The following is an 11,956-nucleotide window of genomic DNA, read 5'->3' as shown; positions in this document are numbered from 1 at the left end:
GGAGTGGAAACTCAAAAACCTTACACTGGCAGGGGTGCCCATCACACTTTGCCATTTGTTTTCATATGCTGTACTGCATTATTTGCGTATTGCTTCATTGTCATTGGTCACATTTCTCCCAAGGAATTGGAAGTCTCCTTGGATTGTGTCTTAAACTTCCACTCTGTCTCCCACAGTAGACCCAGGTATATCCTCCCTAAACACTCCATGAACTGAGTTAAATCCATACTCCAATGACCTTCTCCCTCTGAAGCAAAGCAAAGCTAGTAAAAATACACAACACTATAGATTTCTAGGCCTTCTGGGGGAGGCTGGAGCTACTAGTAAGCACTGCAAATAGAACAACATAGTAACTTAAAAATAATTCTGCTGTACAAACATGAAAAATGTTACTGCAGTCTCCCAGGGATGGATTTGAACTTTAAAACACCAAAATGAAGTTCTATTTAATTTAGGGCTTTGCTGTTCAGGAAACTAGAATTGGGCATGATCAGCCTGAGTGGAGGTGGTTACAGTTCGTGCTTTGGCTCCCTCTGTCGGCAGGAAGGAAGAGGTAATTTTTTTTTTTACTTGGAGTAATTCTTGGCTCTGGTTTTATAATGGCTGCTGTTTACTGTATGTACTGTCTGAAAAAATTCATCTTTTAAAGTTAGGAAAGGCTTAAGACCTTAAAACCTACTGAATCTTTCTTCTCAGATGGAAACTAAATACACATTTTCATTCCCTTTACGTGCTAACATTACTGTCTCTGAAGCTAGATTCACTATAAAGCGCTTATTAATTGTCATAGAACACACACAGAGCTTGTTCCGCTGTGGCTTTCCCAGTCTTCTAACTGTAGGGGGTAAAAAGTACAACCTTGATTGCTAGCAGAGTTTGTTACAAGCCTCATTTTCCCACACTGTCTGCTAACCCTGTATCTTGGTAGTGTTTTCCATGACAGGAGAAGGAGCTTTGATCTCAACTAGTAAAAGGAATCAAATATCCAAAATTCTTTGTTTGATTCATCAAGTGGAATAAGGAACACACACATCATCCTCTAGCATGCTGTCTCTTTCCCAATGTCCCCTACGCAGAACTTTTATATATGAGTCTGAATTGTTACTTATGTCAATGACTCATCATTTGAGAGTTGGCACCAACACCTCCAGACAAAATTCCTCTGCAAAGTGTTTCCACAGGGGCACTGAACACCTGTCTCTTCCTCTGTTCCTCCATGTTCAACCCCAAGAACCAGTGAAGACAGATGCCACAAGTGCCTGGTACATTGCAGAGTTCAGTAAAGATTTATGTAAATATGATTTAAAGTCATATTCTATTTTACAGGCTAATTTTGCACATGTAAGAATTCCTTGATGCTTGCAAAGACATATTTTATTTCATTAATCTTTATTAAAGAGGGCATAACAATGTTATACACAAAATGCTTGTTGTCAAGGAATGTTACTTATATTATGGTGGAATGAAACAGGCCTGACAGCAATCAGGGTCCTGCCACTTACTGTTTGGAGAGACAGGCAACCATGGGCCCTCAGAATCCTTGCACACTAAGGATCCTTGCACTAAGATGCAAAAGCCTGCTCACTTGGGCCATTTCTCAGGGTTGTGCTTACAGTGAGCAAACTTGAGGGTGTCTCCCATAGGACAAAGAGCAGTCTTGCTTACTGCTTGCTATAAAATGGTGGGTTCCCCAAGTTTAGCATTTCTCTCCTGTAATGCAATCCATTTTGTGTGCAAGCATCCATCTGGGCCCATCTGCTTCATTCCTGTGAGAATTGGGGTTCGGAACCCAACACAAACATGTTGACACTGCGGCCACTGCTTTTGCTGTAAGTCTTTCATTTATGACCCAGTACTCTCGTGTGCTCTGTCAGCACCCATGAAGCTGTGGCAAGCTAATGTGTTAGCCTGCAAGGAGGGTAAAATCTCAGATTCTTCACAGTTCTTGATACTTACTAGCTCGGTGTCCCTACACAATTAATTTAACCTCTCTTAGTTGCAGTGTCCCTTCTTTCTGAAGGGGACAATAGTAGCTGCCTCATAGCACCGTTGAGGAGTTAACGGTGCTCTTTCCCTCTTTAGAACACTGAGAGACTACTCTGCTTTGATGCCTGATGATGCTAGGCAGGGACGAATGGCGTGAGGCATGGCGTGAGCTGTGGCTGCTGGTGGTTTGGTGCAATGGTGGGCCGAGGACAGACCTGAAGAGCGCGCACAGCTGCAGAGCCGAAATTTCTACGTGGGCGGGGCTCGGAAAGCCGCAAACTGATTGAAGAGGGAGGCCCTGGGGTTTTGTCTGCAGCGGTTGCATAGCAACCACGCAGTATTTACTTAGACTGTCTATTTCAAGTGGCTTCGGGGTCGCGCTGTTGGGGACTACTGGGGCACTGAGCCCCCCCCCCCCCCCCAATCACCCACCTGATTCGTGGCGACCACGCCATTCCGAGGAGCCACTGGCTTGGCCGCCTCCCGCCGCCCCGGGAACCCCGCGGCAGCGCTCGGGCGCGCGCCCTCCAGCCGCACGCACCCGCACACGCATGCTCCCGGCGCTCCCACGCGCGCAGCCACCCTCACGGCTGCCGCCCACGCAACCGCGTGGTCTTGGGGCGCGGACTGGGGGCGGCCGCCCGGCGCCCGCGGACACAGCTCCCGGCCCTCGGACAAGCTCTCAGAGGATGCCAGGCGCGGGGCGCGTCGCCCCCCTCAGTCCACCAGAGCCCGGATACCTCAGAAATTCGGCTCTGGGTCTGTGGGGAGCGAAATGCAACCCAAACCCCGTTTTACCGAACCCTGCGCAAATAAAACACGCACAAGCACGCACACAGACGTCGCCGCGGCCCGCCAGGGAAGAGCCAGGGACCCGGGAGGGGCCGCCGCTCGAGATCGGCGGCTAAAAGGTGCGACGTAAGTGCCCGGCGTTACCGGCCCGGCTTAACGGCGCAACGGCCGGCCTGGTTCCGTGTCGCCGGGGCCAGGGCGGGGCGGGAGCGGCCGCCGGAGAGACCCGGTAGGCGGGGGCGCTCGGGGCAGGAAGGGACCGGGGAGGAAGAGCGAGGGTGTGATTTGTCCTGAGCGGCCAGATACGGCGGCGCCCCGCGTAGGCCCAGGACCCGGCTCTGGCAGCCCTCGGACCGACCGGCTGGGGCCCGGCGGAGTCGCAGGGCTCGGCGACCTCGTGTGAGGCGGCCGCTGGGGAAGGACGGGCGCCTTCGGCTCACGTTTGGTGGCCGCTACCCAGGCTAGCAATACCGTGGTCTCGGCAAGACAGACGGATGGCTGGGGGGACGGCTCAGGGGGCGGTGGGAAGGGCGCGGGGCCGTCGCCTCTGGCTTAACACAGCAGATGCGCGAAGACTCCAACAGGTGGCTCCGTGGCGCAATGGATAGCGCATTGGACTTCTAGAGGCTGAAGGCATTCAAAGGTTCCGGGTTCGAGTCCCGGCGGAGTCGCAGTTTTTCCCGATTCCCCCCCGAAATTATTTTCTGACCCCATCGTTTCTCTCTCCGTTATTTTTTTTCCCTAAACGGTTGAACTTGCCTCTCCATCTCTGTCCTTTCTCCTTCTGCATTGGGCTTCTGCGGCCGTTCCACCTCTAGCCGCTCGCGCCAGTGCGCTCGCCCCCCGCCCCGCTTCCTCAGCTCTGTGGCTCAGGATCTGGGCCCAGCTGACAGCGGAACCTGATCCAGGACCTGGGAGGAACGGCTCCGGCCGGTGGCCCAAGCGAGGCCTCGCCATTTCGGCACAAAGTTGGCCCGGGTCTCGGCTGTTCTGGAGGAGTGTCCCCCACGCTCCTGTGCTGACAACCCCTAGCTCGGAGCGCGGCGGTGAGCGCTAGGGAGGGCGCGGGAAGGATGAGAAAATGGGCCTACACCGTGACCTGCGCTGTGCAGGCTGACTGCCCTTCCAGTCCCGGAGGCTTCAAAATTGTCACGTACCGTAATCCCCAGTAGGATCCTGTCAGAAATGCAGATTCCTGGGCGTCGTTGAGGGCCTCGAATGGAGTCGATTGGGGATGGGGCCCAGGAATCTGCATTTCTGGTAAGAACGCCCGCTCCTCAATCCCAGGATTCCAGTGCTAAGAGGTCCCAGGTCCGTTCTGCCTGTCAGCTCCTCCAGGCAGGGATTGCTATCTTGCATCTCTTCTGACAACTCATAGGTTTGCATGTGACTAGGGTTCCACCTCACTAAATGAAAGTACATCAATGAATGGGCTTTTCAAAATTCACTGTAACAAATTTGATGCAAAAAATTAAAAATCCAAAATTGTCAAAAAACAGAGAAGTAAGCGTTGTTGTTCCTATACCTTAGCCTTTCAATTCTCTTTATAAGCTTTATATAAGCTTACAAGCCTTTCAATTCTCTTTATAACCATTAGTGAAAATGGTTTCTTGGAAATATTTTCAAATTTATTTTATGCACATGTCAATTTTTATATCTGTTGTCTCTGTTGATGTTGTTGATATACAATTGGTAGTATGCTACACTTGCTCTTTCACTTATTAATAGAGGTAGACCTGCCTTGTTCCATTGTACATATGTATTGTAATGATTTAACAGTCTTCAATAGTTGGAAATTCAGGTGTAAATATTTTCCTGTTACAATGCTTCAGTGAACATGCTTGTTCTTACATTGTTGTATGTAGACAAGTGCAAGTATATCTATAGGATAGATTCCTAGGAAGTTGGATTGTTGGGTCAAGGGTTTGTTTGTTCATTCTTTGATAGATATTGCCAAATTGCTCTCCTAGAGATTGTACCCACTTTACTCTCACAGACCCATGTGTTATCAAACAGGTGAAAAATGGTTTCTAGTTGTAGTGTCAATTCATGTCTTTTATTACGAGGGAAAGCTGAGCGTTTTTTCATATGGGGAATGATTTGTATTTCTTTTTTGTTATTTATCTGTTCTTAGGTTTTGTTCATTTTTCTATTGCATAGTTGGTCATTTTCGTATTGGTTTGTAGTTCTTTACATATTCTGGAAACCAGTCCTTTGTTTATATGTGTTACAGTTATTCTTTCTCAATTGATTTGTCTTTTGATTTCCTATATAGTATTTTATTTTATTGCCTTACAGAAATTCATATATTTGGATTTATCAGTCTTTTCCTTTATGGCTTCTAGGTTTGGGGTTATACTGCACTCAGATTCTTAAATAATTTCATTATGTTTTATTTTAGTGCTTTATCTGGTTTTATTTTTATACTTAAATTTTAATTTCATCCAGAATATACTTTTGTATCAAGGGTAAGGTGGGAATTTGGTCCCAGAATCACTGGTAATGAACACCCTAACTCTTCTTTTCTATACTCATTTATTTGAAATGCCTATTTTATCATTTTCTAAATTTCCACTTGCATTGGGGTGCTTGGATTCTCTATTCTGTTCCATTGATCTGTCTTCATTCTGATTCACCAGAACTGTGCTGTTTTTATGTCTAATGGGGCCAATCCTTTCTCATAACATTTTTTGAAAATTTTTTCCTCAGCTATTCTTGAATTGTTTTTCCCACATAATGTTAATAACTAGCACTTATTTAGCATTTATTATATACCAGGTACTATTCTAAGTGCTTTATGCATTTTAAGGCATTTAATCCTCCTGACAACTCTACCAGGTAGATATTATCCCCTTTCATGGAAGGGGCATCTGAAACAGAGAGGTTAAGTAACTTGACCAGGAATACACAGCTAATAATAAGCAGTATGCCAGGATGGGAACCCAGGAAGCCTGGGTCTTTGGGTAAAACCGTAATTCTGCGTTGCCTTTTCACATGAGCTTTAGTTACAGCTAGTCTGGTTCTAATCTTAGGAGATATTTTTATTGGAGTCATGTTATATATAGATTAATATAGGGAGAATTGAACTGATTATGTTGAATCTTACTATTTAAGAGCAGAAAGGAGGGAAAAAAGAACACCTATGCCTTTCCATTTGTTCAGTTGCTTTTCAGGAGTATGTAAAAGTTTTCTATTATATATCTTGAATTATTTAACTTTATTCCTACTTTATCCTTTTTGTTGGAGTCTTTTATTCCATTATGTTTTCTAAGTGATTATTGTTTGTATATAAGAAGGATTTTGATATTTTAAATAATAAATTTATATGTAGCCATCTTAATTGAACTGTTTTACTATTTAAAATGGCTTTTCAGTTCCAAACCATGGGATACCACTTCACATCCACTAGGATGGCTGGAATAAAAAAGACAGACAATAACACACATTGGCAAGGATGTGGAGAAGTGGGGATGTAAAATGGTGGTATCTTTTTGGAAAAAAGTTTGGCAGTTAGTCAAAAATTTGTACAGAGTTACTATAGAACCTAGCAATCTCACTCCTAGAGAAGTGAAACCTGTGTTAACACAAAAATTTGTACGATTGTTCATAGCAGCATTATGCTTAATAGACAAAAAGTAGAAACAACCCAAATGTCCATCAAGTGATGAGTGGATAAACAAAATATGGTGTATCCATACAGTGGAATATTATTATCCAGCAATAAAAAGGAATGAAATAGTGATTCATGTTGCAACATCGATAAATCTTGAAAACATTCTGCCAAGTAAAAGAAACTAGTCATATAAGACCACATATTATATGATTCCATTTAAATAAAATATTCGAAATAGGCAAATCTATTGAGACAGGAAGTAAATTAGTTATTGCTAAGTGCTGGGGACAAGGGGAATATGAAGTGACTGCTAATGGGTATTTAATGGGATTTTTTGGGAGTGATAAAAATGTTTTGGAATGAGTGATGACAATTGCTCAACTCTGAATATACAAAATCCCAGCGAGCTACACATTTTAAAGGGGTGAACGTTATGGTATGTGAATTATATCTCACTTTTTTAAAAGGAAAAGTTTTTTCAGTTAACTACATTGTGGTTTTTGGAAATCTATCACCCACAAATAATTATAGTATTATCTTTCTGTTTTTTATGCCTCATTATTATTTCTCTTGTAATAGCATCTGCTAGTATCTCTAGAAAATGTTCATTTTTGTGATAATGGTGACAGTAGACTGAGTCGTCCTGTTTCCGATCATTATAGGAATGCTTCTCCACTAAGCATGATGCTAGCTTTTGGGGTTGGCGTGCACACACACACAGACACACACACACTTTATCACATTAAGAAACTATACCTAGTTGTCAGTAATCTGTGGAGATTTTTCTCCTTTGATCTATAATATTGTGCAGTATATTGAGAGATTTTCTAATATTCAACCCTTCTTGCATTCCTGAAGTGAATCCTACTTGGTTGTGATGTGTATTTATTTTGGTATTCTAGTATTTTGCAGTTTTTGCATATTTAGAAAGATTGACATTTGTTTATATACCATAAATGCAGCATTATTTAGAATGGCCCCAAACTGGAAATGACCTAGATGTCTATCAATAGTGAAGTGTTTGAAAACAAACAGAAGCAGTCTCCTAAATACACAGAATGAACTGGTGGTTGTTGGGGGTGGGAGGATGGGCGATAAATAGGTAAAGGATGTTAAGAGGTACCAACGTCAGCTATAAAATAAGTCACAGGGATGAAAAGTACAGCACAAGGAATATAGTCAATATTGTATTAACTTTGTATGGTGACAGATGGTAACTACACCTATTATGGTGAGTATTGCTTAATGTATGGAATTGTCAAATCACCATATTGTACACCTGAAACTAATCTATGCCAACTATACTTCAATTGAAAAATTTAAAAAACAATTTAACTGTTTGAAGCAAGTATGGTAGAGCCATATAATTGAATACAATGCAGACCTTTACAAAACGAGGAAGATTTATGTATACTATGGAAAAATATCCAAGATTATATGAAGAAAGCCAATATGAAAATGAGCATGTTTAATATGATTCTCTTGGGCTAAATAATGCTAATAATAATAGTAATAATGTGTATTACTGTGGTTGTATGTGCGTAGAAAATTTCTGGAATCATATGCAGTTAACAATGCTGGAACAGGAAGAACAGTGATATGGGGGGGGGTGGGCCTTCTTTTTTTATATCTCATTGTAATGTTTGAATTTTTTCATATGAAGTCTATCTTATCCTTGTAATAAAAAAGTTAAGTTTTGAAAGGGTAAAGCAAAAGAAAAAACAACAAAAACAAAACCTAATGTTAATGATGAAGGGGAAAAAAACCATTTTGTCTGTTCCCTAGATCACTTTCATATAGGCAGCCTTGTGATACTACTTATCCATTAAAGATTTTCTGAACTTCATCCAACATTTATTGACTACTTACATTTTACTATATGCTGGATCTCAGGCATAAGTACACTGTTTAGGAGCTCCTCCTGTTAAGAGTGGAGAAACATGTAAACAAAGTATCTCTTTACAGTGATTCCAGCAGGTACTGTGTCCTGAAGGTCTTATACAAACATGTTAAGGACTGTGGACTTGACAGAAAAGGTAGTGAGTGGGAAACCACTGAACAGCTTTTTAGGTAGGAAGCAGTGTGACTATTCAATGTGTGCTTTCTGTCCCCACTCTGGCTATAGTGTGGATACCTGGCTGGAACAGTGCAGGACTGGAAGCTGGAAGACCAGTTCAAGGCACTTTGAGTTGTTTAGGTACGAAAATGATGGAGGCTGGGGCGCCTGGGTGAGTCAGTCGGTTGAGCATCCGACTTCGGCTCAGGTCATGATCTCGTGGTCTGTGAGTTCAAGCCCTGTGTCGGGCTCTGTGCTGACAGCTCAGAGCCTGGAACCTGCTTTGGATTCTGTGTCTCCCTCTCTCTGCCCCTCCCCCACTCATGCGCGTGCGCACTCTCTCTCTCTGTCAAAAATAAATAAACTTAAAAAAAAAAACCGATGGAGGCTGGAACTAGGGGTGGTGTGGGGAGAAACCCAGAACACAGGCATTTGATGGATAGGCAAAGAATGAGGTTTTCAAAGAGTCCAAGAAAGGGTAGCCAGAGAAGTAGGAAGAAAACTAGGAGGAAGTATTCTCTCCAAGAATTGATGGAGCAAGGTGCCTCTAGAGAAGGGAGTCAAGAGGAAAAAGCAAACGTCTAGCAGTTTTCCAGACAACTGCTTATGCCAACCAGTTTAGCCCTCACCATTTAATTACTCCCCAGATCCTAGCAAGTAATGATTATCCCCGTTTTACAGATGAGAAAATTAAGATGCAAAGATCTTAGTTCTTAAACTTGCATCTTAAATTAAGATGCAAAGATCATCAGGAATAAGATGAAAAGAGTAGCCTAGAGATGATGGGAAAATATCTGCTCTTCTAAGGCAGGTAGGAAGAGAGGGGGATACAAGCATGAAGGTCAAGGGAAAACCAAAGGTGTTCATTTTTGAAGACCTATTTTCTTTGTGCTCTTTTCCAGCTCTGCCCCACACACCCAGGACTCCAGGAAGGTATTGACAAAGAAGGAGTTGCCTGAAGGGGTGGAGACACTCTCATCCTACTGCTGCCTGTGGTCCATAAAGACTTGAAAGACCAGAGGCTGGGAGTGGTTTCATTCAGCTTCCTCCTGATCTGGGGCTTTCTCCATCTTAATATAAAATATTAAGAAATATTTTATAATCTCATTCATCCTCAATTTGATTTATATTATTGAGTACTAGCATAAAGAACCACGTAGGAAAGACATACAAAGGTGAGTGAGATAGAGTGCATTTTCTTAAGAGTTCACCCTAGTGTGGGGCAGGGAGCCATGGATCGATAGTCCCATTAATTAGGATTGGCTTTGGCTGTGAGTGGCAGGAAACTCAAACAATGCATTTAGCAAGACAGAGGTGTCTTCCTCAGGTGAAAGATCAGGCAGTGGCAACTACTGGACCAAGAGACACCCAGGCTCCTTTTTATTCTTTCACCTTAAAATGCAGCCTCCTCCTGATGTTCCGAGAAGATTGCTCCTCTCCTGCCATCAGGTCAACATACTAGTTAGTGGGGAGAAAATAAAGGGACAGAGTCCCACTCCAAGCTCACTCATCTCAGGGACACTTCCCAGAAGTTGCACATACTGTTTTCACTCACATCCCATAGAAAGGTGAGAATCATAGCTTTTTTTCTCTTTTTCCAGGTAGCCACATTCTCAGCTACAAATTATGTGTTCCGTAACTAGTAAAGAAAGGAACAAAGCTCAGCAGATTTTGTTGGTGATGTGGAAACAGGTATGCAGATAGTTATAGTGCAAGGCTAAAATACAAGTGTGACAAGAGTTACACTTACTAGCTCTGTGACCTTAGGCAAGTTACTTCTTAAGCTGTCTGTGCCTGTTTCTTTTTTTTTTTTTTTTTTTAAATTTTGTTTTTTCAACGTTTTTATTTTTGGGACAGAGAGAGACAGAGCATGAACGGGGGAGGGGCAGAGAGAGAGGGAGGCACAGAATCGGAAACAGGCTCCAGGCTCCGAGCCATCAGCCCAGAGCCTGACGCGGGGCTCGAACTCACGGACCGCGAGATCGTGACCTGGCTGAAGTCGGACGCTTAACCGACTGCGCCACCCAGGCGCCCCTGGCTGTGCCTGTTTCTTAACTTACATAATGACGATAATAGTAACATCTACTTCGTAGGTTTACCTGAGGTTACCTAAATTATTATATATGTTTTGTATGTACACACATATACAGTTACCTAAAAATTTAACTCCCCTCTATATCAAGGCAGCTGAGATGAACTTTTGCCGAAGCTCAAGTCGGAAGTAGTGGCAGATTTGGCTGGAAGGGCAGACGTTAGACAAATTAGCCAAGGTTTTGATGAGCTTCACATTCCGGAATTAAGCTAGGACTTGTTCTTCTCAATGTTCATTGCTATTTTGGCAACGTCTATGTGTATAAATCTGAGTACACACACACATACATACATACATTTAAGGGAAAAAATAAGTCTTGCTGATAATACGCTAACATTAATATCTAGAAAGTCTAACCACAATGTGTGTCTTTTTTGTGTTTACTTTAGCATGTTACTCTATGGAGGGTGGAGGAGTAGGTGTAGGAGAGAATGAGACTGAACAAAACTTCATACATTTCTTTTCACACGGGTGACTACAAGCACATGTTTCTTTCCTATCATTTAAAAAGGTCGAGGAAAACACCTTCTCATCATTTGTAATATTCTTCACTGCATATGGTAACTAAAATTCTCATGGTAACTGGAACCAAATCTAACCATAGTTTTCATATCCATATTTCACTTTTTCTCCCCTTAATGAACAAGATGTCAGAATTTCAGTATGTTGCATGGGGTCTGAGGTCAGATTTGGTGCCTGAGCCCTACCAGTCCCTCCTTTGTAATCCTGGTTGTAACCATAAGAAAAGCCCATGGGAGGGAAAGTACCACTCATCGCACAGCTGGGGACACTGAAGGACTTCTCAGCTAAATTGTGAGGGAATAATTTACATTCCCATCATCCCCTACTTTTAGTAGAGAAAGTGAGGCTCAGAATAGCCCCAACTCCAGTTTCCCATCTTCCCTGGAAGAGAGGAGGCAGACCTGTACTCTAACAGGGCAAGAGTGACTGCATGTTTTCAGACTTGTTAATACAGCAATTCTCTTCACTTATAAAGATAGAGCCCAGTATCTTGGGTTCACTTCAATCCTTTTTCCTCCGGAGGGGTGAGTAGGAAGGAGGCAGGTAGGGAGAATTTCCTAAATACTATGCGTTGAGCCCAAAAGAGAACATTATAAGGTGCTAACATGTTAGGGAAGTATCTTGAACCATCCAGATCTACTCAGCTACTAGCTGAATACCAGAGTCACCTCATCTTAATACCATGTGGAGCCCAAATCACCCAGCCACGCCTTGACCCACCAAATCATGATTTATAAAAACACAGTGGTTGTTTGGAGTCACTGAGCTTTGGGGGGTAATTTGTTACACAGCGATAACTGGAACATACACTATGCACCACCCATCACCTGTACCTAAAATAATTTTGCCTTCGTCACTGTTGATGTATTTACTAATCACGTTTTTTCCACGTCAG

General features: G+C 43.1%; 1 non-coding gene across 1 annotated transcript; it reads left to right on the top strand.

Annotated features, from left to right (window-relative positions):
- The first annotated feature begins 3,364 nt into the window (after window positions 1–3,364).
- TRNAR-UCU (transfer RNA arginine (anticodon UCU)) lies at window positions 3,365–3,449 on the top strand. The gene is given in 2 exon segments: window positions 3,365–3,401; window positions 3,414–3,449. It is a non-coding gene; the product is annotated as a tRNA-Arg (tRNA).
- The last annotated feature ends 8,507 nt before the right edge of the window (window positions 3,450–11,956 follow it).

Source organism: Panthera uncia (assembly GCF_023721935.1).
Source record: "Panthera uncia isolate 11264 chromosome C1 unlocalized genomic scaffold, Puncia_PCG_1.0 HiC_scaffold_4, whole genome shotgun sequence".
Lineage (NCBI taxonomy): Eukaryota > Metazoa > Chordata > Mammalia > Carnivora > Felidae > Panthera > Panthera uncia.
Note: the sequence above shows the minus strand (reverse complement) of the source record. Positions and strands in the feature narration are given on the sequence as shown.